Genomic DNA, 25,759 nt, shown 5'->3' with positions numbered 1-25,759 from the left:
ACCTTTTATTTCCACCGTATTTTTAACTCCACTTTAATTTTATCTCTCTTCCTAGCTATATTTTCTTAAGAAAATTCTATCTTCTCTAATAATTCCTGAAAAATGTCCACTATCCATTTCTTAAAGTCCTCTCTTTTTAACAGATAGGAGTGGAAGCAACAGTCTCTCATTTTTATTTCATTACCCTGCATTTTTATTTTAGTTATTATTGGTGTGTTATCTGAAATAGTTATTAGATGCATATGGAAACTTTCAATTAAATCCACATGTTCATTGGAAATATAATTTCTGCATAGCCTAGCTCACTTTTTGTACTTTGGGGAAAAAATTGTAAAGTCTGTCTGAACTGCTACTACTGAATTCACATACCAAATATTTTCATATTGCTTTTTTCAGAAATGTACCCTCTTTTGTTATATTTTCCCTTCTAGGACCCCAGATAAATCCTTAGTGTTGCAAATCAAATTCCAGTCCCCACCTATAAGTAATATTCACTGCTGAAAGTTGAATATTTCTCTCAGAATTTTCTAAAGCTCCATTGTAGCAGTTTTAGGTGAAACATAAACACATGCCAGCATAAACCTCCTCCCTTGCCAGTAGCCTCATTACTACAAATCTACTATCATTATCTTTTCCCCTCTTCTATCACTATTGGAGCTCCTCTTGCAATTAATACAAGTACTTCCTTTTTTCTTTGTCCCAGATATTCTGCTGAATAACTTTCCTGAAATCCTTTTTTATCAAACTCACATGCTTAGTTCTGTCCAAATGTGTGCCCTGTAGCATAGATATTTGTATTCTGCATTTTTAATATAATTCACTACTCTTTCATTTTTGTATATGTCTGTGAGACCATTCACATGTAAAGATAGTATGGAAAGTGTCATTATGATAAGAAGTTATTATTCCCAGCTGTTATGTGTAATATTTTTTATATGTATAGTTTCAGCTTTTGTGTTACATTCATACACTTAATGTTTGGCAGGATGGTTGTTTATAAAGTTAGTTCTTGCTATATCCATTTGAACCTATGTCACATCTTGCAAAGCTTCTTGTTTTAATGAATACCCTCAAAAAAAAAATAAAATGCAAATCCAGAACACCCCCAAAACCTATTAAGTTAATACTAACACACAAAACTACATACTTCTTCAAATAATGAACATTAACCCTCCTAACAGGAACAATTGTTCCAGACTGACAGACACACTCGCAGGCTTGAATTAGCTAAGCTATAATGAAGGTATGCATGCTAGTATGTATGATACAACCTATGCTTCTACTTCCAAGTGCTGTCTGTTTTTGGGTTATCTTTTCCTTTTCCCAAATGAAGAAAACAACTTGAATGATTTCTGAAAACAATATCTCTTATCCATTTAAAGAAAGAAGCATTCTGTTTTTATTGCCCCTTATCAGACTGCCTCCATAGAAACATGAGAACCAAATAGACAGTTGTGTTTCACGACACATATTGCAATATAAACATTTAAGTGCAAGAAGGAAACAATTTTCAGTAGTCATTATATTCAGAGTTCTTTTATTAATTTCCTTCCCCTTAAAATGTGTCATTAAATCAAGACAAAGGTCTTAATCCAATGATTTGCCTATGCAAAAATAAGAGCATGTAGATCAGTTTTATTTATATCATGCTGTTTTGTGCAGATGTTCTTTTATTTTTACACTGCAGTACTGATATTCCTTAAAACAGAAAGAGAAGAAGGAAAGATGAAGGGAAAAATAGGTACACCTGTTTACTTTTGTATCCCTGTTACACACAAAATCAACTGAAAGCACTTTAATTTATAGCACGCAATTAATGCCATGTATCATAAACATACTGTTAAGAACAAAATTTTGTTTTACTTACTGTTAACTCTTTCCTTCCTCTTTCCCTCTCCTATATCTTCTTCCAAACATTAATGGCATGAAATAGGGCGTATGCTTTGGAGTCCCTTACAGGTTTAACAAAGTCAAAAAAGTCCAGCATTTACAGGTTTTCTCATTCCACCATACTTCACAAACATAACTAATGCTTTATAATCTCACATTTAATCATCAATTTCTGAGCTGCTGTTTTTCTTCTTGTTGATCTCCAACTCCCAAATCCAGTCGCTGGTTCATTTTCAGTGTACTCGTGGTTCATCTAGTCAAGTCTTGTGCTTTTTTTCTGTCTATAAAGCATTTCCCTTTGGAACATTGGAAAAGGTTTCACTGGCATAGACTCCCTGTGGGCTTTATTATCAGAAGAGTAAGAAGCGGAAGGCCATTCTGTTTGAAAATTCACTTTTTTTTGGACAAACCTTTGTATTTCCCCCTTAGCAAGCTCTGTGTCAAAGAATTGTTTTGACCCTCCAGGCAAAAGATATTCTGAAAATAGCTGGATACAGTAGCTTGAAACTCACACTTGCCTCTTGACATTCCCTGACTGCTGGAATACATTTACTCCTCTTCTGCCTGGTGTAGAGTGAGTAATCATTTTACACGGGTCTATATTAGAACACTGAACATTTGAAATGTTCTAATATCTACCTGAAAATATAGAAGTAACAGGAAACTGAATTCTTTCTTAGGGAAAGAATTTGGTTGTCCGTTTCTGTTGCTTCGGTATTTTCAGCGCTCTGGTGGAAAGTTACGGGTCGGGTTCAGGTAAGTGTCGATTGTGTGGATGTGTGGGTTAGGGTGGGTTAGGTGAGTTAGGGTTAGGGCGTGGGTCAGCTAAGTGTGCGATTGTGTGGACATGTGGCTTAGGGGGGGTTAGGTGAGTTAAGGTTAGGGCGTGGGTGAGGTGACTGTGTGATAGTGACGGACCTTAGGGTTAGGGTTTGGGTTAAGGTAAGTGGATAGTTAGTGGTGTATGTATAGTTTAGTGTAGGGTTTGGTATAAGAGGTTAGGTGTATGTGTGCAGATTGCTGTTTGTTTGTTGTGCTTGTGTTGTGCGTATGTGTTTTCCTAGGGAAAAAATTTGCAGTTCCGAATGTTCAATGTTTTTTTTTTGATTGCTAGGGTTCGATATTAGAATACTCGACATTTTGAATGTTCGGTGTTCTAATATAGACCCATTTTTCACAAATACTCTATTGTCTCCAACTTTTAGTACTTTGTCCTTTTCCCACAGCTCTGTCAGAATCAACTCTTTTTGCTGGTAGGATTGCATCTTTACTATTAAACATTTGGGTTGTTTTCTCATGGCTATGTTTGGAGCCTACACATGATGTGCCCTTTCAATTAACAACTTCTGGTGTGGAATACTAGTCCAGTTGCTTATTTGTGCTTTCATAAAATTAATGCAGTCTGTTGCTTCTAGTTTCTCTAGTACAGTAGAAAATTTCAGATTTTCCCTACATATTCTGTCTTCTAATTCTACTAATTTTGAAACATATCTTGTCTTATACTCAGCCAGCCTTTTCTTCATGCTGACCTCTGATTTTTGCAGTCTTATCAGTTCATCTAAATGTCTATTTAAAGTGTCTTCCATTTTTCCAGCCTTTTGTTATTTGGGCTGATATACTCCTTCAGTGTTTCATTTGTTGTAATCAGCTGTGAGTGCATTTGACTTATTTTTCTTCTATATTACTGGAAGTCATGTCTTGTACTAAAGCTGGAGCTTGAACTGCTTATTGCTGAACAGCTGCAGGATCCTTCCCAGCCAGTGTTTTCTCCTCATCTTTTATGTGTGACTTTCTTTCATTTTCTCTGAATTTCTTTTTTACTGTCATCCAGGCAGAACAATTACTAACCAGTAGCAAAAATTTACCCCAAAAGACAAATACACTGGCTCTCTTATGATTTTCTGTTTTCACACTGGGGGAGCTGAAATTAAGCTGTTACTTAGTGTGCAGCCATCTCAGAAGTCATATGTTGAAGTGTTGAACTTAGAATCAGAATTGGCAGTATTGTATGTTGCTCTGTGCCAACTTATATGCAAATATCTGTAAAAGACAAGCTTCACAATAGAGAGCAGGCACATTAATATAGCAGAAGGATAATGATGCTGTGATGTTCCCCTCACTGGACCAGTAATCAAGGAGCCTGAATCCTCACCACTGACACTGGAGAGGGACATTCACTTAGAACAAAAATAGATACACACAGTATTTCCAGATGCAGCATTCTGCATCAAGCACAACATCCCTTAACAGCACACAGAGAACACATCCAGTCCGGGGTCTATTTTTCTCTCTCTGTCTCCCTCCAAGTTCCCAGTAAGACTCCACACTGGCACAGCTATAATGTTGAATCCTCAGCTGAGTGTCCAAGCCAAGTCCTCCAGCACCTTCTGTAGGAAACCAATGCTTCGTGTCCCTGCACCAAACAGCTGACACAAACACTCTGAGATTTTTTCACACACACACACACACACACACACACACACACACACACACACACACACACACACACACACACACACACACACACACACATACATACATACACACACACGCACGCGCGCACACACACACACACACACACACGCGCACACACACACACACATGCGCACACACACACACATGCGCACACACACATGCACATGCATGCGTACACACACACACATGCACATGCATGCGTACACACACACACACACACCTGAGAAAGGCTGGCACAGATTTATTAGTTATTCCCCTTCTGCCCAGACTATAGGGTAGTTACTGCCAGCAGAAACTTCAAAGCCAGCTACTCTAAGGGGCTTATAAGCGTACTCAGTTATACTGAGTGAAATTAATACTAGTACAAATGGCAATAAGGCTTTTAGGAGTGGCCACAGAGTTACCAAATAGATATGAATGCTCTCAAAGGTTAAAATATTCTGTAAAGGATCAGCCACAATGAAACATTTAAATATATTTTATATTTAATAATAGATAATAAAAGAACATGAAAATACAGAATACCTTTACAATAAACACCAGATTTTCACTCACAGGAAATATTAAAATAGCACAGACAAAAAGATTCACACATATACAGAAAAACAGTACTTAACTAATCTCACTATATTTTCCTGACTGATCTAAAGGATTACTATTCCCTGGTCATTTACTAGAGCAAGGCAAGATGAAGTAGGTGAGTAGTCTTCCTTCTTTGTCAGATTCCAAAAAGAGAGTGTTCTGCGACTTCTCTCTCATCTGGTATTAAAACATCACTTTTGTCCTAGATTACAGAATTATATCACACACATCTGGTCATCTGACTTCTGTTTCCCATGCTACCCCCATTGCTAGAAACTGAAACAGACTGTATCACATATGTGTTACCATACACACAGATAGGACTTTGCTGAGATGTGTTATAGCATCTGGAAGCTATAAAACCATAAAACACTTCCACTCTTCCTACAGGAGCTAATAAACCATTCTCTGGCACAGACATTTAGTCTCTGGCTGCAATCAGAATTGCAAGATACAATTGTATAGCCTAAACCATGTAATCTAATTTCTTACTATTTTTCAAAGTTAGCTGGACTGAGATTAACCTCTTCTCCTCAGTATCCTTTGTTAAAAAATATACATTTAATCAGTTATAATACAATCAGGACCCACTGTTGGCACATCTTTAACACAAGCAGCTTTACAAATACATTTCAACACAAGCATCTGTACAAATCAGTTTGATACACAAATGACATATAATTCTTATTCCAGCTAGCTATGCTAGCATATGTTACACATCCACTGCCCTACTTCTAATGGCATAGCTGGCAATACCTCACATCATTCAGATGTCTTAAGGAAAGGTGTAATCAAAATGTACAACCATAGGGTCAGGCAAAATATATTGAAACATTTTTTCATCCATCTTGAGTTGAATCTTTAGAGCATTCCAAGAAAAACATTTATATCTGAGTACTGTGTAAACACACCATTTAAGAAGTCATACTTCTGATAGTTAACATTTGACAGCAGATTTCAGCAAATGTGAATGTATGTATTCATCCTCATTATTCCAATGACTACTGTAATTTGTCTCTCCAGTAATTCAGCCTTCTGAAAAGTACATTAAACTGAATAAACATTGCTAAGCACAGTGGCGTGAAGCACCCCAGGTCAACATGGCTGAAGGCAATAAATTCACAAGATATCACCATAAGGTTTGTACTTTCACTGAAGCACAATGACAACTTACTGAAGCACAAGGGGTTAACAGAGAGACAGACAGACAGACAGATGCCAACAGGAATAGCAGCAATACGTTTGTGGGACATGTAGGAACAGCTGTATGATGTGTTACTAAATCATCATTAACTTGCCATGCTCAGTACAATAAATTGCTAGCTATATGGACAAATAAAGGTAGAATAGTGCAAAAAACATGAATACATAAGCAGGATAATGATGGCTTAACAACTGTCCCTGTTCACACTGCAGTATTTTTGCAAATGGTGTCTTGCTGCACTATTCAAATGGTATGTTAATGAAATGTTGCATATGGAGAGAAATACATATATTGGCATTTAAATGTATGATAGTAATATGAAATGTCATGATTTAATAAATTGTCCTACAACTGTAATTGAACCCATGACACAATACATAAACATCAATCTACAAACAGGGTAATTATGTCAATATGCCACAGAGGAACTTCAAGTTTGTTACATCCAGCAGTCTAAGAACTATTAAATTAACTGCTTCACAGTACTGCCTTTACTCTGTATTCCCATAGTGCAGGAGATTTAACCAGACTACTATGAACAAAATTAAAATCTTCTGGTTTGGCCAGAGGAAGTTAAACAACTTTCACCACCACTCAGCATTGCTGTATTATACTAACCTCTGTGCAAATGCCAAGGACATAAACTGAAGGCTTTTCCGTGGGCCATTTCTGGCCATGTGTGTTGTGTGTGAATCTATTTTTGATCAGATTAAATATGTGAAAAAGGGATGGATAGGATAGTGGTGAAAATGGGATTGCAAGCAAAGAGTAGGATATAAAGGAAAGAACACACAAATTTGCAGGATGGTGTTGGGGAGTACAATAGCTATCCAATTCTTCACAACATAAATGTAGAATTATACACACAATCTCATTACTTTGGAGTGTTACCACACCAGTGATGGGTGTCAACAACAGAATAATGTTGTATGACCAATTAGACCAAATCAAGTATGTCAAGAAGTGGAGAGCTATATATACATTGTATTTTTTGTGGGACAGCTGCCTATTTATTTATTTGTGCAGAGGTAGGCACCCAGTTTGCAGATGCAAGCTGGGTGCTGTCATCAATTCCCCTAGTGATGTGGACATCCTCCAAGAAGGTCTCACTCAGACAAATGAGTGGTGCCAGAAACATGGCCTCAAGTTGAATACTAAAAAATACATCTCCCTTTGGGGAGAGTGACATCCCCACACATTATCAAATTAATAACAACTGTTAGATTTTATTAATATTAGTCTGAAATTAATTATGTTGTAAATATGCTGAAAGAAAAGGCTTGCTTAAATGCAGAAACAGAGTTTAGTAATATGTGATCAGCAGTCATACTAAATGACCATGGCTTGGAAAAGGAATCTGCTGAATGGACATTTTTCCCTTACAGACTTAAAAACAGGATGTATGCAAGAGCAAAAATACAAAATCTGCTTTTAAAGAATGGACATTTTTCCCTTACAGACTCAGAAACAGGATGTATGCAAGAACAAAAATGCAAAATCTGCTTTTAAAGAACACTGACATGCTTTTCTGCATATAAAAAATGGACACAATATGTTTCCTAAAATAACAGGATGGACACAATATGTTTCCTAAAACAACAGGATATGTTTATGACACTGTGACAATGTGTTTTCTCAAAAATATGTTTTTCTGCATGGAAAACAGGATATGGCATAAGAACAGATGTTTTTTATAAAAGATCCAAATAAAATACAGGATGTTCACACTGTCAGAAAAGCTGATCTCTGACAATGTGTTTTCTCAAAAAATATGTTTTTCTGCATAAAAAACAGGATATGCTTATCAGCATTGGCACAAGAACAGATGTTCTTAAACACAGATCCAAATAGAATACAGAACAATGTGTTTCCTCAAAAATATGTTTTTCTACATGGACATCAGGACACTGTTACAGGATATTCACACTGTCAGAAAAGATGGTCTCTTACAAGACATTGTTAAACAAGGAAGCTTAGTATTGTTTCTACAGGACTAAAAACTGTATATAAAGAGCTGTATAAATCCAGTTATGTTAGAGGTATGGTAGGGACTCATGTGTCCTAAGGTAAATGTTATATCTCTCACATCATCTGTACTATATGAGAAGTAAAGTTGGAACAGTACTTTTAAGCTGCAACGTTTGTCCGGTTTGATTTATTATAAAAGTTATTGGTTACTGCTCTTAAAGACAAGTGCTGCAAAGTATATTCTCTCATCAGTGTATATTCTACAAGTTTTTGTATGCAACAGACTGTGAATGCAAATATAACCAGACTTTGAATTTTAGCAGAATCCAGCCAGCAAGACTGAGTGTCTTAAGAACACTTCAAATCCATCCCACAGCAAGTAAGCAGCAGTAAGCAGAGTAAGAAGCTCCAGCAAGCAGCAGCAAGCAATAAGCTCAATGTAATTTTTTCAATGGCGAGCCAGCCAGGAGTCGAAGGCACTTTCTCAGTTTTACACTGACTGTATAAGCAGCACTGCACAAGGGTTTGAAATAAAGCTACAGAAAAAATAAACAACAAGGGTCTGAAATAAAACTACAGAAAAAATAAACAACAAGGGTCTGAAATAAAGCTACAGAAAAAATAAACAACAAGGGTCTGAAATAAAGCTACAGAAAAAATAAACAACAAGGGTCTGAAATAAAGCTACAGAAAAAATAAACAACACGGGTCTGAAATAAAGCTACAGAAAAAATAAACAACAAGGGTCTAAAATAAAGCTAGAGGAAAAAATATCTAATTCCTTCTTGACAATACTCTTTTATGGGGGAAAAACAGGTATTAGTGTATTAGAAATACTGGAAAACTGGATTAAACCTGCCAGATAAGATATTTTACAAGTTGTTAATAGCTATCATAATGGTTATTATTGTATTGTTTTGAATTAAATTGTATTTACAGCCTGTTAAACTGTAAAGCTATACAAGAGATGGTTTAAAAAACAAGAGATGATTTAAAATTGCTTTATTAAAGCTATACAAGAGAGAATAAAGATATGCAAAATGCATAAATGTTTCTAATAGCAAGAATGGTCACTATTTTTAATATGTTTTTTGGCAAAACAATGTTGGTATAAAAAAACATCAATGTTTCTAATTGCTGAGTATGTAGTTTAAAATAACAGGACATATGGATATGGTATCAATTCCACCAGCTATTTCTAAAGAGACAAACATTTTCCAAAATTTTGCTTAATATTAATGTTATTAAATTTGTAAGATTAGAGTAAATGTACTTTATAGTCTTTGTATGTACAAATGTAGAAAATTTTAGTACAAATGATAGTCTTTGTATGTACAAATGCAGAAAAATTCAGTACAAATGAAATTAATGCCTAGTAATGAATATGTGTGAAAAACCATATTTAAAGAAAACAATGGGTCCAGGGTACCTACTAAACTGAAATGCATAAACAGTCTGTGTAAATACATACTGTACAGGATACATCGTAATAAGTTCAAAAGTAATTTGTCAAGTTGTAATATCACTGGTTTTAACCCAGTAAAATAATTGCATTCAAATATTTATTATCTAAGCCCAGTTCAGTATTCAACCAAGATGTTAATGAGCAGTTCGAAGACATGAACACAATGTGATGGTTAAAATGACATTATAACTGTATATTTTCAGCAGTGCATAAATGCTTGCGGTAGCACATGGTTACTGTCTCTTATAGTTAATTCAACAGTTGCAAAGAGTTAATGGAACAGTTCTACGTCATAAATTAAATTCTGTGATTGCAAAAGAATAAATTGATCATGTTAAAAAAAAAATAACATTAAAGGAAACACAGCTCATAATTAATAAAATATTTTCACAGAATGGTCTGCAAAAGAAAAAGTTGTTAAATACATTCAGTTTTGGTAGTAATACTTTAATATCATTGTATTAACTATGTAAAATTGCATTTTGATTTGTTGTATCAAACTAAAGGTTTGTTTCTTAATGTGTTTTCTATATAAAATGTTTTGAGTATGTTTAAAAACAGAGGGAATTGTTAGATTTTATTAATATTAGTCTGAAATTAATTATGTTGTAAATATGCTGAAAGAAAAGGCTTGCTTAAATGCAGAAACAGAGTTTAGTAATATGTGATCAGCAGTCATACTAAATGACCATGGCTTGGAAAAGGAATCTGCTGAATGGACATTTTTCCCTTACAGACTTAAAAACAGGATGTATGCAAGAGCAAAAATACAAAATCTGCTTTTAAAGAATGGACATTTTTCCCTTACAGACTCAGAAACAGGATGTATGCAAGATGCAAAATCTGCTTTTAAAGAACACTGACATGCTTTTCTGCATATAAAAAATGGACACAATATGTTTCCTAAAATAACAGGATGGACACAATATATTTCCTAAAACAACAGGATATGTTTATGACACTGTGACAATGTGTTTTCTCAAAAATATGTTTTTCTGCATGGAAAACAGGATATGGCACAAGAACAGATGTTTTTTATAAAAGATCCAAATAAAATACAGGATGTTCACAATGTCAGAAAAGCTGATCTCTGACAATGTGTTTTCTCAAAAAATATGTTTTTTTGCATAAAAACAGGATATGCTTATCAGCATTGGCACAAGAACAGATGTTCTTAAACACAGATCCAAATAGAATACAGAACAATGTGTTTCCTCAAAAATATGTTTTTCTACATGGACATCAGGACACTGTTACAGGATATTCACACTGTCAGAAAAGATGGTCTCTTACAAGACATTGTTAAACAAGGAAGCTTAGTATTGTTTCTACAGGACTAAAACTGTATATAAAGAGCTGTATAAATCCAGTTATGTTAGAGGTATGGTAGGGACTCATGTGTCCTAAGGTAAATGTTATATCTCTCACATCATCTGTACTATATGAGAAGTAAAGTTGGAACAGTACTTTTAAGCTGCAATGTTTGTCCGGTTTGATTTATTATAAAAGTTATTGGTTACTGCTCTTAAAGACAAGTGCTGCAAAGTATATTCTCTCATCAGTGTATATTCTGCAAGTTTCTGTATGCAACAGACTGTGAATGCAAATATAACCAGACTTTGAATTTTAGCAGAATCCAGCCAGCAAGACTGAGTGTCTTAAGAACACTTCAAATTCATCCCACAGCAAGTAAGTAGCAGTAAGCAGAGTAAGAAGCTCCAGCAAGCAGCAGCAAGCAATAAGCTCAATGTAATTTTTTCAGCAACGTCCTAAGCACACAATAAATCGTGAGGGATTTGGGCACCCAGATTGATAGCAACCTGACTTTTGACGGCCATGTTGCTTCCATTATATGGTAAGCCTTCTACATGACTCACCTCATAAGTAAGGTTATCTCATCCAGGGACACGGAGGTCATAACATCCCTGTATTCTTCCCTTATAAGGCCCATTATTGAGTACAATGCCCCTTTCAGCATGTACCTCACAAAGAACATGCAGCAGTTGGAGAGACCACAGAGGTTCCTCACCAGGAGAATCCAGGGCCTCAAACATCTACCATACACAGATAGGCTGAAAACCCTATCCCTCTGCTCAGTTTCATACAGACTCCTCAGAGGTGACCTCTGTCTGGCATACAGGGTGATCACAGACCCCTCCTTGATGGGACTGCTGTATATCCACAAGTCAAGCTCCACTCGAGTAACCTGCATGCGCGGCCTCAACCTTGTCTGTGACATCAACAAGACTTGTTGGCAGGACAGATTTGTGTCCCAGATACTCCCCCATCTATGGAATAGACTCCCTCTCCACATCAAGCACAGTACCTCTTTACCCCTTTTTAAGCACAACCTGGATAACTGGATGGAAAACAGAAAATATATTCCTGGTATTCCACCAATGTCCCTGCTGGACAGGGGCATTGGGTGCTGATTTGTCTAAACATGGGCTAAACTCTTGGCTAGGCTTATAAGGGCCTCAAGGCCAATAGCCTAGTAACCTCCTATGATCCTGTGTTGTAGTAGGTGCTAAGGATTGAGAGTGTCATGTAGGTAGGGTAGGTTAGGAAGCATGTGCAGACACACAGAACATACAAGGCAGACAGGGATGGTGATGGAGACAAAAGGTTGGGGACACCATGATTGTGGATAGGTTGGGGACATTGGAGGAGCAGCCACACCCAGCTTCAGAACAGTGAGAATATAGTCCTCACCCTCAGAACAGTCATCAATGTCTCCTGTATCAGCTGCCTGGGTCAGTGCTGGACATGGTATCATTTTAGCAATCCGATGCAGGACCTTTAAAACACTGCTAATACATGCACTGAGTCCCCTCTTCATGATATCCTCCACCAGCTCTGTCAGCTCCTGCTGACTAAATCACCCCCTCCACTGGTACTGCTCTCAGAGGGTACCACTGCACCAGCAGCTGGGGCAGAGTTACTTAATGCAGTTGGAGCATGAATGGCAGAGGATGTGGAGGCAATGGTGACAGTTTGAGAACCTGAAAAGTGCTGGGTGTCTGTGCTGCCATCTGTGGCTGGGCTGAGCTGCAGTGCTCGGTTTACCTCTTTGTGCTGTTGTTCATTTTGTTTTCAGCAGTAAGGTATGCAGACAAAAGAAGATTGATAAATTATAATCCCCCCAAAAATATTAAAAAAGTAGAGATATAGTTGGGGGCAAAAAAAAAAATTAGATCCATGGCACGTCATATTAATTTATTTATTCAGTACAGTTTTGGGGGCAGTACATAAACAAGTATGATAATTTAGTATTGTACACCTTTAACATGTCCATATATGATGGTAAGGTACGAATGTGTCATAAAATAATAGATGTCTCACTGTTAGGATATAAGTAAGAGCAGCCCTTGTTTCACTATGACAGATGGGATATATGCTTTCAAATGCAATATTGGCAATTACCATATCTGAATTGTTCATGACATATTATTGCTGTTAATATTTTAGAAATAGTAGCCAGTACCAAAAACTAATTGCCACTTCTGAGCATTGACCCCACACACAGTTAAATTGGTGGTGTTATTGCCTAATGCAAGCAGAAAAGGCTATTGGGGAAGACATGCATGCTTGATATAAAGGTTGAGGTATGCCTGCTGAAGATGCTAGTGACTGAGGGACTGAAAATAAATTTCTAACATGAATATAGGCCTGAGTCATATATACCCCATACCTCTTTGAGAAAAATATATCTCTCCTGGTGTGCCTCGTGGTTTGTAGGTATTTCCTCTGCAGCTGTACAAAATGAAAAGAAATATATATATAAGCATAATGAGTAACTGCTTTGGCTGGCTAGATAATTAGTAATGCCATATCATATATAGGTAATGAATCAGTATACTTACACAACTGAGTGATGGAGTTTTCAGTCCTAAATTCAACCTTCCATTGGCTTAAGAGGTCCTGCTTGCACTTTTTAAGTCACTATAGTGGTGAAGGCATTGCTTTTCAGTGTGTGGAATGCCAGTTGCACTGGAGACAGTCTTGCTATTACAAGCCTCAGCATTATACTGAGAGTCTGGATAATCACCCTATGGCTGTAGTCCTTCTCAAGAAGTGACACAATATCATGGACTCCTCAATATCCCACCTTTATGGTCTAAATTTAACACCATTTTCCCTATTGCCAGCAATGTCTGCAAAGGCCACACTAACAAGATATGTCTGAACTGGCATTCACTTCAGATTTCACATGTATTGGTTGTGTGCAAGGTCAAATCACAATAAAGGTGTTAAACATGGCATTGGACTTTGTCATGTGTGATTCTCAAATTACTGACACAGGTTCTAATGTTCAACAATGCCATGCTTAATGGTATAGCTTTTAATGCTTGCAGTTTGATAGCAGAAAGAGGATGAATTGTCACATATTGTGATTTTGAGACTTACACAATGTTTAATATTATTGTACCAGCTGGGAATCAAACCCATGGGGTAAAACATGCAAAAAATGAAGCTTAACTTATTAAATGTCACTGCCACAAGACAACTACATTTTAAATATGGAATTTAGAGATATATTAATTTCAAAATTAATGCAGACACACTTCAGAAAGGCCTGTGTGTGTGATTTTAATTTGTCCAAGGAATGCACTCTTATGTAAAATTTAATATTTCTGCTTGTAAATATATTTCAGATGGATGCAGTTGAATGAGCTGAGTAACACAGGTTGGAGTATGTTACATACATACTTCGCAAAACTTAACTGTTCTAAACACATATCTAATGAGTCATGATAACTATAACAAAAGTATTCTGCTCATCATACATATGCAAGTGAATTTTATATGAAATATCATTGTCATGCTTAAGACGTACATACATTAGCTTGATGTTATATACGAAGCCATAATGCTGGCAATAAACATGTTTAATATTACCATTTGTCTTTATTTTTACAGTCCTAAAAATGTTGTGAGAAATGGGATTCTGACACCCTTAAAAAGTGTGTTTTAGGTGGATTATGACCTGTCTGTGTTATCTAAATTCACTGCACTTACACCTTGTGCCACAGAGAGAGGTATCTGACGTGAAATGTCTTCTCTCAGTACTGTCTAGAGTGTTGAGGAAAGCATACCATTGCCAGGCATGTTTGTGATAAAAAAGTTATCCTAAACTAAATGTATCACTTTTTCCCTTAGGTAGTGATCCATGTTTGCATGTTGCAAATGGAGAGGAAATGCAGATTAAAAAATTACATATTGTGAATCATTAAAATGTGATCTATAAACAGGATATGAACAATGCATCATCATGTGTCTTATTTCACTCAATTCACTTCTTTTACACCTTCTGCCACACAGCAAGTTCTATGATGCTGAGGGCTGAAAAATGACACCAGTTTATTTGCTAAGTTTTTCTGCATAGCCGCCTATTTTGAGCATTTTCTGGCTTCAGAAATTTGATTTCTGCATTAGTAACTGTATTTAGAGCACAACCTAGAGCTGTTTACTGAATTTCCTGTTTGCACTTATTTTTAAAATCGTTTTTTTCTCAAAACTTGCATTTTATCTGTCTTTGGCCTAGCACTCTTGTGTGGGGTCATTTACTGCACTGTTATAACTTGTTGATACTTGTTAACCTCTGCTATCTGTGAAAAAAACGAAAAAACAAAAAAATCTTGCTTTTTTCCCACTTTTCTGAGATTTAAAAAGTTCAGTTACAGGCTTGCTGTTCTTGAACTGTTTGTAAGTTTCTGTGAGGCCATTTTTGCTTGGGCTAAAGGAAAGTCTCTCTGTTGATCAGTGGCAGTGTAAAACATTGAGCCGCCTGCCTGCCCTGTGGGAGTGGTTACTGACTTGAAACTGTAGTTTTATTGGCCATTCTGGGTCAATTCCAAAACTCCTTCATCTTCCTCTCTTAAAACCTGGTTGCCTCATGGTTTTGGCATCTTTTCAGGCTTGTTGGCTGTTGGTGAAGCACCCACCAAGAGGAGAAAGCTGAGAGAAGAAAGGAGCCACTTTTGAGACTTTAAGTATTTTTCCTCTGTTTATTTGCTAAGTTTTTCTGCATAGCCGCCTATTTTGAGCATTTTCTGGCTTGTTAAATTTGATTTCTGCATTAGTAACTGTATTTAGAGCACAACCTAGAGCTGTTTACTGAATTTCCTGTTTGCACTTATTTTTAAAATCGTTTTTTCTCAAAACTTGCATTTTATCTGTCTTTGGCCTAGCACTCTTGTGTGGGGTCATTTACTGCACTGTTATAACTTGTTGATACTTGTTAACCTCTGCTATCTCTGAAAAAACAAAAAAAAAATCTTGATTTTTCCCACTTTTCTGAGATTTAAAAAAGTTCAGTTACAGGCTTGCTGTTCTTGAACTGTTTGTAAGTTTCTGTGAGGCCATTTTTTGCTTGGGCTAAAGGAAAGTCTCTCTGTTGATCAGTGGCAGTGAAAAACATTGAGCAGCCTGCCTGCCCCTGTGGGAGTGGTTACTGACTTGAAACTGTAGTTTTATTGGCCATTCTGGGTCAATTCCAAAACTCCTTCATCTTCCTCTCTTAAAACCTGGTTGCCTCGTGGTTTTGGCATCTTTTCAGGCTTGTTGGCTGTTGGTGAAGCACCCACCAAGAGGAGAAAAAGCTGAGAGAAGAAAGGAGCCACTTTTGAGACTTTAAGTATTTTTCCTCTGTTTATTTGCTAAGTTTTTCTGCATAGCCGCCTATTTTGAGCATTTTCTGGCTTGTTAAATTTGATTTCTGCATTAGTAACTGTATTTAGAGCACAACCTAGAGCTGTTTACTGAATTTCCTGTTTGCACTTATTTTTAAAATCGATTTTTTCTCAAAACTTGCATTTTATCTGTCTTTGGCCTAGCACTCTTGTGTGGGGTCATTTACTGCACTGTTATAACTTGTTGATACTTGTTAACCTCTGCTATCTCTGAAAAAACAAAAAAACAAAAATAATCTTGCTTTTTCCCACTTTTCTGAGATTTAAAAAAAGGTTCAGTTACAGGCTTGCTGTTCTTGAACTGTTTGTAAGTTTCTGTGAGGCCATTTTTTGCTTGGGCTAAAGGAAAGTCTCTCTGTTGATCAGTGGCAGTGAAAAACATTGAGCAGCCTGCCTGCCCTGTGGGAGTGGTTACTGACTTGAAACTGTAGTTTTATTGGCCATTCTGGGTCAATTCAAAACTCCTTCATCTTCCTCTCTTAAAACCCTCTTTTGCGTGGTTTTGCATTTTTGAGCATAAGCGCAACAGCGGGCAGCGCCGCCTAATTGGGTTTAAACTATTCCTGGCTCCACAAAGTCTGCTCTTCACTTTTTCCCTTAGAACTGCTCTATCTCTCAATTTAAACACCATATTCTCATTCTAAGGCCCTTCACTGGTCCAATTAAGTAATCCTACAAGTTAGCACTATTAAACCATAAGCACTACTTACTCTTATACTCTCTCTACGATTACCCTGTCCTCTATTGGTCCATCTTACATTCAGTTTCCCTATTACTCTAGCATGTCCAAAGGTCAGTCAATGGTTTCCTCTCCAGTCCAGCTGGTGAATCTGGGAATTTTGAGGCAATGTTACAACTGTCTCATGTACACGGACAACCCTCTCCTCCTCCAAACAGGTTCAAATATATGTGAGAGATGCAACTATTTAGCCAAACTGGAGGCTGAGCTCTCTCATCTCAAAACTGGTGTAACCAGTCAGGAGGAGAAGGTAACCTCACACAACACAATTCCAGTATCACATAGTCCCACCACATCAGCGAACCAAACACATAAATACACAAAAACATACTGAGGCTCTAAATAAAAATCTACCTACGCAACAGAGACCTCCAAAGCAGACGTCCAAGCAAGCGCTACCTCAAAACAAAACACACACAACACATAACCCACAAAGTCAGGGTGCCAAGCAGCCACAGCCCTTAAGGCTGAATAACACACCTGATACTCTTGTTATAGGTGACTCTATTATCAGACACACTGGCGTCCAGCTCACCAGGCTGAATAAAGAAGGTCACAGTGAGCTGCCTGTCGGGTGCTAGGATCCGACACATAGCAAGCACTCAGGTCACTCCAAAGCAAATACAAATATGACTCAGTCATTGTACATGCTGGTGTGAATGACCTGAGGCGTACCTCCCTGGACTACATGAAAGAGACATAGAGGAGCTCTCTGATCATGTAGCCCAGGCTGGTATGACCCTGACCTTGAGCAGCATCTTACCCTCACCTAGAATGATGCCACAGTACAAAGACAAAATGATCGATTTTAACAATTGGCTAAAATTTTGGTGTCATTCAAAGGGATCCAGTGTCTGTCAGCCTGGGATGACATGCTTTCGACAAGCCACGTTGCTTCACTAGGGGCGGCTTGCACCTGTCACCACTGGGCTTTTGGATATTGGCAAAGGCTCTTGCCACCCCATAGTGCCTTTTTAGGCAAGGCTCAAAAGTCAAACCCACCCCATAGACAGCACAAGGAACAAGAAACTAAGGGTAATGCTGCTAAGCCAGAAGTCTTAACCTCAAGATGCACCTTTCGAAGCTCTCCTCAGTATGGAGAACATCGATATCTGTGCAGTGACAGAAACCTGGTTCAAGGCTCCAGAGAGCACCCAGCACTACCAGGCTATACCTCATATCATGCTTTTGGCCCCAAAACCGGACCGAACCACAAAGGAGGGAGTTTCCATATTTATCAAGGATATCCACACCTCCAGGTTAGTGGCATTGCCGCAGTATCGGAGACCATCCATGTGCAACTAACAGTGGGCAAGACTGCTTTTCAGTTTATAGCATCCTACAGACCACCCTCTCAAAGTCAGGAATCCCATTCGGCTTTCCTGAAAACATTGGAGAACATGAAGATCTCTCCGAACACCATTATATTGGGTGACTTCAACTACCCAAACATTGACTGGAAGCACTACTCAAGCCCCAGCACCTTAGCCCAAAGATTCCTGGAAATTATAAACTCAAATGCTATGGAACAACTAGTCACCACTCCCACAAGGGGACAACATACTAGACCTGATCATTACCAACATGGGGACTCTATGCTCCACACCAGAAGTATATCCCTCATTGGTAAGATCAGACCATAAATTAATTTCACTGGATGTCCACATCCGACCCCACCCAGCCCAGAAAACCACAGTGAAAAACTTCTCAAAGCGAACTTCTCACTTCTCAAAACTGAAGTGGAATCCTTCAAGGCCCCAGGGCCAGTGGAAACTACAGCCCAAACTGCAGAATCCTATATAAATGCATTCTTCGGACATCTCCAGGAATGCATGGATCATGCTATCCCAAACAAAACCAAGACCCAATCATCCAAAGGCAGGCATCCAGTCTGGTGGACCCCTGCCATAAATAAACTGTACAACAGAAGGAGGAAGCTACTACATGATAGAGCAAAATCCCTAATAGGGAAGGCATCTCTGATCAGTACTAGCAAAAATTACGATCCCTCATAAAATCCTCCAAGGCCAGCTTGAGAGAAAAATTGCACAGGACACCAAAGACAATCATAAGGCTTTTTTCAGTTATGTTAGAAACCTGGGATGCAACTCCCAGACTTGTTCTGAGTTGATTCTAAATGACAAAAAATACACTGAACCCACAGACATCGCCAATATCCTGGCAGACAGGTTCAGTGCAAACTTCTCCACCCCAAAAAGAGCAAGTATCTATCCCGGCAGAGGGCAGCCTCCCAAACATCCCAGATGCTTAGGTGAAGGCTGCCCTCTCCAAAGCAAAAACACTGCTTCCATGGGACCAGATGGCGTCCCAGGTTTCGTCCTACATGAACTACAAGAGGAACTAATCCCTCAAATAAAACAGCTATACAATCTCAGCCTCACTACAGGATATGTGCCCACAGAATGGCGTACAGCAACAGTGGTCCCACTCCACAAAGGTGGAGCCTCTGGACCCTGGAAACTATAAGCCCCATAAGCCTGACTAGCTTAGTCTGCAAGGCTATGGAGAGGATCATCATGGAGCTCATAAACAAAGACATTGGGGACCTACAGACACTAGATCCTACCCAGTTCGGCTTTGTCAAGGGCAGATCCTGCCTTTTGAACCTGGTTGACTTCTTTGAAACAGTCACCAAAGCCATAGATGAAGGGAAGGTAGTCCACACAGCCTATCTGGACCTTGCAAAGGCATTTGACACAATACCCCACTCGGGCATCATAGATAAGCTATCCAGCTTAAATATAAACCCCTATGTCACAAGATGGGTTGCAAACTGGCTCAAAGACAGAACCCACAGAGTGAGAGTTGCTGGAGCCATGTCAGACTCGAAACCGGTCACAAGTGGCATCCCACAGGGTTCTGTCCTGGGACCACTCTTGTTAGGAATATACTTTTCTGAGGTACAGGCAAATGTGGGAGGACTATGGCTCACCAAGTTCGCAGCGACTGCAAACTGGGCCATAATCAACTCTCCAGCTGACACAAACATCCTTCAAAAGGTCTCACAGAGACAGATAACTGGTGCCAGCACCATGGTTTAAAGCTAAATGCCAAAAATGTATAGTCATACCCTTTGGCAAAACAATGTGCCCACAAATTACCACATAGGCGGAAACCCATTAAGTACAGAGAAAGTTATTAGGGACCTGGGGACCCAAGTTGATAACAATCTCTCCTTTGAAAACCACATTGCCAAAGTGGTTAGAAAGACCTTCTACATAGCCCACCTCATCACGAAGGGTTTCACATCTAGATCAAGAGAGGTAATCGTGCCCCTTTATTCATCCCTCATCAGGCCCATCATAGAATACAATGCCCCTTTTGGGATGTACCTTACCCGACACCTGCAGCAATTAGAAAGACCCCAAAGTATCTCACCAAGAGGATCAAGGGTCTCAAACAGATGCCATATGCTGCTCGGTTAAAAAAACTCCAGCTCTACTCAGTTGCATACCGCCTACTTGAGGCGATCTATGCCTGACATACAAAGCTATGTCAAATCCAGAATTAATGGACATGCTCCACCTCAGTAAATCTAAATCCCTTAGAGCCACCGCTCGAGGGACTTGAACCTCAGCACAGAAATAAATAGAACTTGCTGGAGGGACAGGTTCATAACCCAGAGGCTCCCTTCGCTCTGGAATAGAATTCCAGTTCATGTGAGGCAGAGCACCTCACTGAATCTCTTCAAGAAGAATCTCGATAAGTGGATGGGGGATCGTAGGTTTGTCCCAGGGATTACTCCCGTGTCACTATTAGACAGAGGCACAGTAAACCAAACCTTAAAAAGGGCACAGTATACTCAAATCAAGGGGTGGCGTAAGCCATACAGAATCAGGCTAGGCTTATAATTGCCCCAGGGCAGATAGCCTAGTATGAACCTATGAACCTATGAACCTATAAGGTGACCTAAATTAATTTTTTCACTTTTTTTCTTCGGCAGTGAACCATGTTTGTGTGCTACTGAGTAGAGAACAAATGAAAAAGGCATTAGGAAAAATATATATGATAGAGAAAAAAGCTGACTGTAAATCAAATGCAATCAATAGGTATATGTAGCAATGATCAGAGCAAGAAGTGTGTTCAAATGACACATTCATCCCTCTCACATTTCATTGCAACATCAGAAATGTACTTTGTGGAACAAAATTTGTACTTAATGACAAATAATGTGAAAGCGGACAGACAGCAGCTCACATATTATTAGTAATAATGGCAATATTTGATTTTTAAACAACACAATGGTATCACAAAATGTGATTAAATATGCATTCAGACCCCACTGTGTAAAATCATCAGTTAAGTGGAATTGAACCAAGCATCAGCTGTCCTTTTTTCTAACCTTACTGCACTTACACCTTGTGCAACAAAGTTACCTGACACTTTTTTCTTCAGTTTGTGCTATCCAGTCACACAGTGCTGCCAAGTAGTCTAAACTAAATATTTTACTTTTTTTCCTTAAGCTGTGAAAGTTCATTTCACACTGCTAAGCAGTAAATAAATAAATAAGGCAATATTTATCAAAATCATAACAATTTGAAAGAACATAAAATGAAATACCATATATATACAAGAATAAAGAGCAAACCTCTCTCTTGAAGTTGACCAACGACCAAAAATCAGATAATAGTGAAGTAAAAAATTGTAGATCAACACCACGAAAAATAAAACGAACTTTATTCACAGAATGGCGCTTTGGACTTCCAACTGCTTCTTCAGATGAGTATAAAACTTTTGTGAATCCATTTACTATATACACACAAGGTTAGCAATCATTTAGCACACTAATTGATGCAATAATTCAATCAGAGTTAAATGGTTAGAAGCTACCAAAAAATCTGCTTAAAGCAACAAACAAAATACAATATACATGACTTGTCATATTGTGAAACATTAACTTGATTATAGCTATTATATAAATAACTATTCAAAACTTTAAATAAACTTTAAGCTTTGAGTAAAACAACAACTCATATTAAAAACTGCCTATCTAGTGAAATGTCTCATGTTTAGTGACTTGTATACTATAATCGGGAAAGCAACCATATATAACATTTCTAAAAATTCACGAGTATATGCAACATTAATAAAAACGAATTGTTATGTTATTGTTTTGCTAATTACTATGTTAAAATAATATATTTAATATTTAAAACCATTTTTAAATGTGAATAAGTATATATATTATAATTGAGTATAAATAAATAAATAAATAAAAAAAAAAATATATATATATATATATATATATAAATATATATATATATATATATATATATATATATAATATATATACTTCTTCACATGTAAAAATGGTTTTAAATATCAAATATATTAGTTTAACATAGTAATTAGCAAAACAATAACATAACAATTCATTTTTATTAATGTTGCATATACTGATTTTAGAAATGTTATATATTTGCTTCCGATTATAGTATACAAGTCACTAAACATGAGACATTTCACTAGATAGGCAGTTTTTAATATGAGTTGTTGTTTTACTCAAAGCTTAAAGTTTATTTAAAGTTTTGAAAAGTTATTTATATAATAGCTATAATCAAAGTTAATGTTTCACAATATGACCAGCCATGTATATTGTATTTTGTTTGTTGCTTTAAGCAGATTTTTTGGTAGCTTTTAACCATTTAATTCTGATTGAATTATTCCATCAGTTAGTGTCCTAAATGATTGCTAACTGCCTTGTGTATATATAGTAAATGGATTCACAAAGTTTTATACTCATCGGCGTGCAGTTGGAAGCACGCGAAAGCGCTCATTCTGTGAATAAAGTTCGTTTTATTTTTCGTGGTGTTGATCTACAATTTTTTACTTCACTATATATATATATATATATATATATATATATATATATATATATATATATATATATGAATGAGCAGACCTACTGCTGCCTTACATTGACACAGTCAGCCTTCTCACATCTCCTGTTCACATCACTGCTATAATGTATGTCACACAATATTAGGACTTTAGGAAATGCCGTGGGAATGGAAAAGGGGACAGGTAACAGCAGAAATTATTTAATTGTTCACATAGCTCACAGAATTAATATTGACGTCATTTAAAATGACATATCTGTCTGTTTCTTGTGAATAGCAACCTTACCTGGGTTTCCCACCTCAAGACATTCATACACCAAAACGTATGTCAAAATTTATTATGAGCTTCCTCAGTAAAATGCTCTGTGAACAGGCTTCAAACCCTGTGTTACCAGTACTTTTGCTCTAAGCTGAATACATTCACACATTATGCACATAAATAGGTGCATGAGAGCCTGAATTTCTTTAATCTGTACTGTCTCGAGCACTGAGGAAAACACACCGGTGCCATTCTCAATTGCGCTGTTAAAGGCATTCCAAATTAAATTTGTCAGTTTTTTCCTTAGGCAGTGAACTGCCAGTGAGTGCTACTGATCCCTGCTAGTCAAAGAAGCACAATGCCAAGGAAGAAAATTGAAACAAGTGCAGGAATTGTACATTTCTGATGTTTAATCAACTTTGTTATCTTGCAGCAGAAACCTGTATGGATTTAATCTGCAAAACCAGTGTTTTAATAGCAATCATTAACGATTATTTGCCATATTTGCCCCAGACAAAGACATATATTAGCAAGAAAAAAAATATTTAGATGTAATCAAAATGCAACATTGTATCATGTCACATTGAAAGTGTAACAGAACCAAGTTATGAATTTGTCTTTTCCTATTTACCAGTAAATGTCTGTATGATTAGAATATTACCAACACTTAGGAGATCCATGTACTCACACAATCTTAAGCAAAGAGTGTAAACATTGCAGGTGTATTCCTTTCCTTATTTATGGTGCCTCATTCACTTTTAAATGCTTTCCTAACAGCAATGCTATCTCATTTTTATTGCATATGTTATCTGTATCACTGCTTAATGTACTCCCTTGAATATGCACAACATTTCTTACTAAAAAGCAGTAACTTTGATTATTAAAACAGCACTTAATGTTACTAATGTTGCTCTCCTAACTCAGTCAATGTGCTTTCAGATGCTTTGGTAAGCCTCTTGTCCCTGACACACCCACGGAAAGTGTACATCACAACAGGGGAGACTGTAAAACTCTAATTGTTCCTGCACTCAGACTAATCATAGACATCAGTAAGCCATGAGCAAGTAACACTTCTCAATGCTTGCATGCCCTTATATTGCTAGGGAGTGTGCATGAAATAGTGTAGCTCCTTATACCATGTTTGCATTTCCTTAAGTTTGTGTATATTACATTTCTCTAGCCTTGCTTATTCATCTATAAAGATTAATCTTGCAGCCATTTTAGTATATCTGCCCATGGATCATCCTATTTCTTCTCTGTTTGTGGTAAAATGGTTTCTGAAAGGAGTTTTATACCTGAGACTTCCTCATAGACAGGTCACTCCTCCTTGGGATCTCAAATATGTGCTGGAGAAATTGATTATTTCTCCCTTTGCCCATGTGTATCAATGTGATTTAAAGTTCTTGACTTTGAAAACTGTAGTCATCATTGGTCTGACATCTATAAGAAGCGCATCTGAGTTGCAAGCTCTGACGCTGGGTGAACCCTATCTTCTTTTGTGAACTCTGTCTGATTTTTCTGAAGGGATAGTGTCTCTTTAATAACAAACCCATCATTCATGATCAAAGTGGTTTCAGAGTTTACTTTGAATCAAGCCATCACTCTCCCAGTTTTCTACTCAGAACCTAAAAATCATGGAGAAAGGATTCTGGACATGCACAGGCAGCACAGGTACTACCTTGGCAGAATTAAGCCCTTTAGAAAAGCTAATTAGCTATTTATTTCTTATCAAGGGGCAATAAAGGGGCACCCTGTGTCTAAACAGACAATTTATGAGTGGTTGTCATCAGCTATTTTCTTTTTATATTCTCAGCATGGCAAATTAATTCAAGGCAGTATCAAGACACATTCTACTAGAGTCTTTGTCTTCACTAATGGCATAAAGGAAAAGGGTGGGCTCTAGAAGCATTTTAGAGGCAGCTACATGATCATCTGTGCATACTTTTACAAAGCATTTTAAACTGGATTCCTTTTCTGGGTCCAGAGTGAGGTTTGCTAGGACCATCCTCCAATGCCTCCTGGATCCATATCCTTCCTCCTTCCAGGTTGGATAGGCCTTGGTATTCAACCTATATAGCCTAAGGGCTACTGCAGCAATGAGAATGATGCAGATAGTAGAGTTGTGTAAGTTGCACTTACCCATAACAAATGTTTGAATTCCTCACTGCTGCAGTAGCCGCACCCACCCTCCATCCCCCTGCCTTTGTGTATAATTGTGGTTGGGATACAAAGTGAGGTTGTGTTTGGTTTCTACATCATATGTTTTATTGTTATGATTAATAATTGGTTATTTCAGGATTGTTAGGATCTTTTCTCATTGTATGGGCAAGAAAATCCTGAAGAAAGCTTCACTCTGACTGCTGATTTCCCTCCTTGGAATTAGCCCATCTGCAATCAGAGTGAAGGAATGATGGAAGCCAGAGCTTTTGAAGCTCACTGGTTGCTGTTTCCTAGGCAGGAAACAACCCATATAGCCTATGGCTACTGCAGCAGTGGGAATGATGAACATGACAGAGAGATGGATTGCTTGGCTCAAAGTAAACTCATATACCACTTTAGGCATAAATGAAGGATTAATTCTTAAGGAAGCCCTATCTTCATGGGAAATGCGATAGGGTTGACCC

The sequence above is a fragment of the Protopterus annectens genome, chromosome 3.part1, assembly GCF_019279795.1.
Source record: "Protopterus annectens isolate FY-2018-M chromosome 3.part1, PAN1.0, whole genome shotgun sequence".
Taxonomy (NCBI): domain Eukaryota; kingdom Metazoa; phylum Chordata; order Ceratodontiformes; family Protopteridae; genus Protopterus; species Protopterus annectens.
This window is presented reverse-complemented; position numbering follows the sequence as displayed.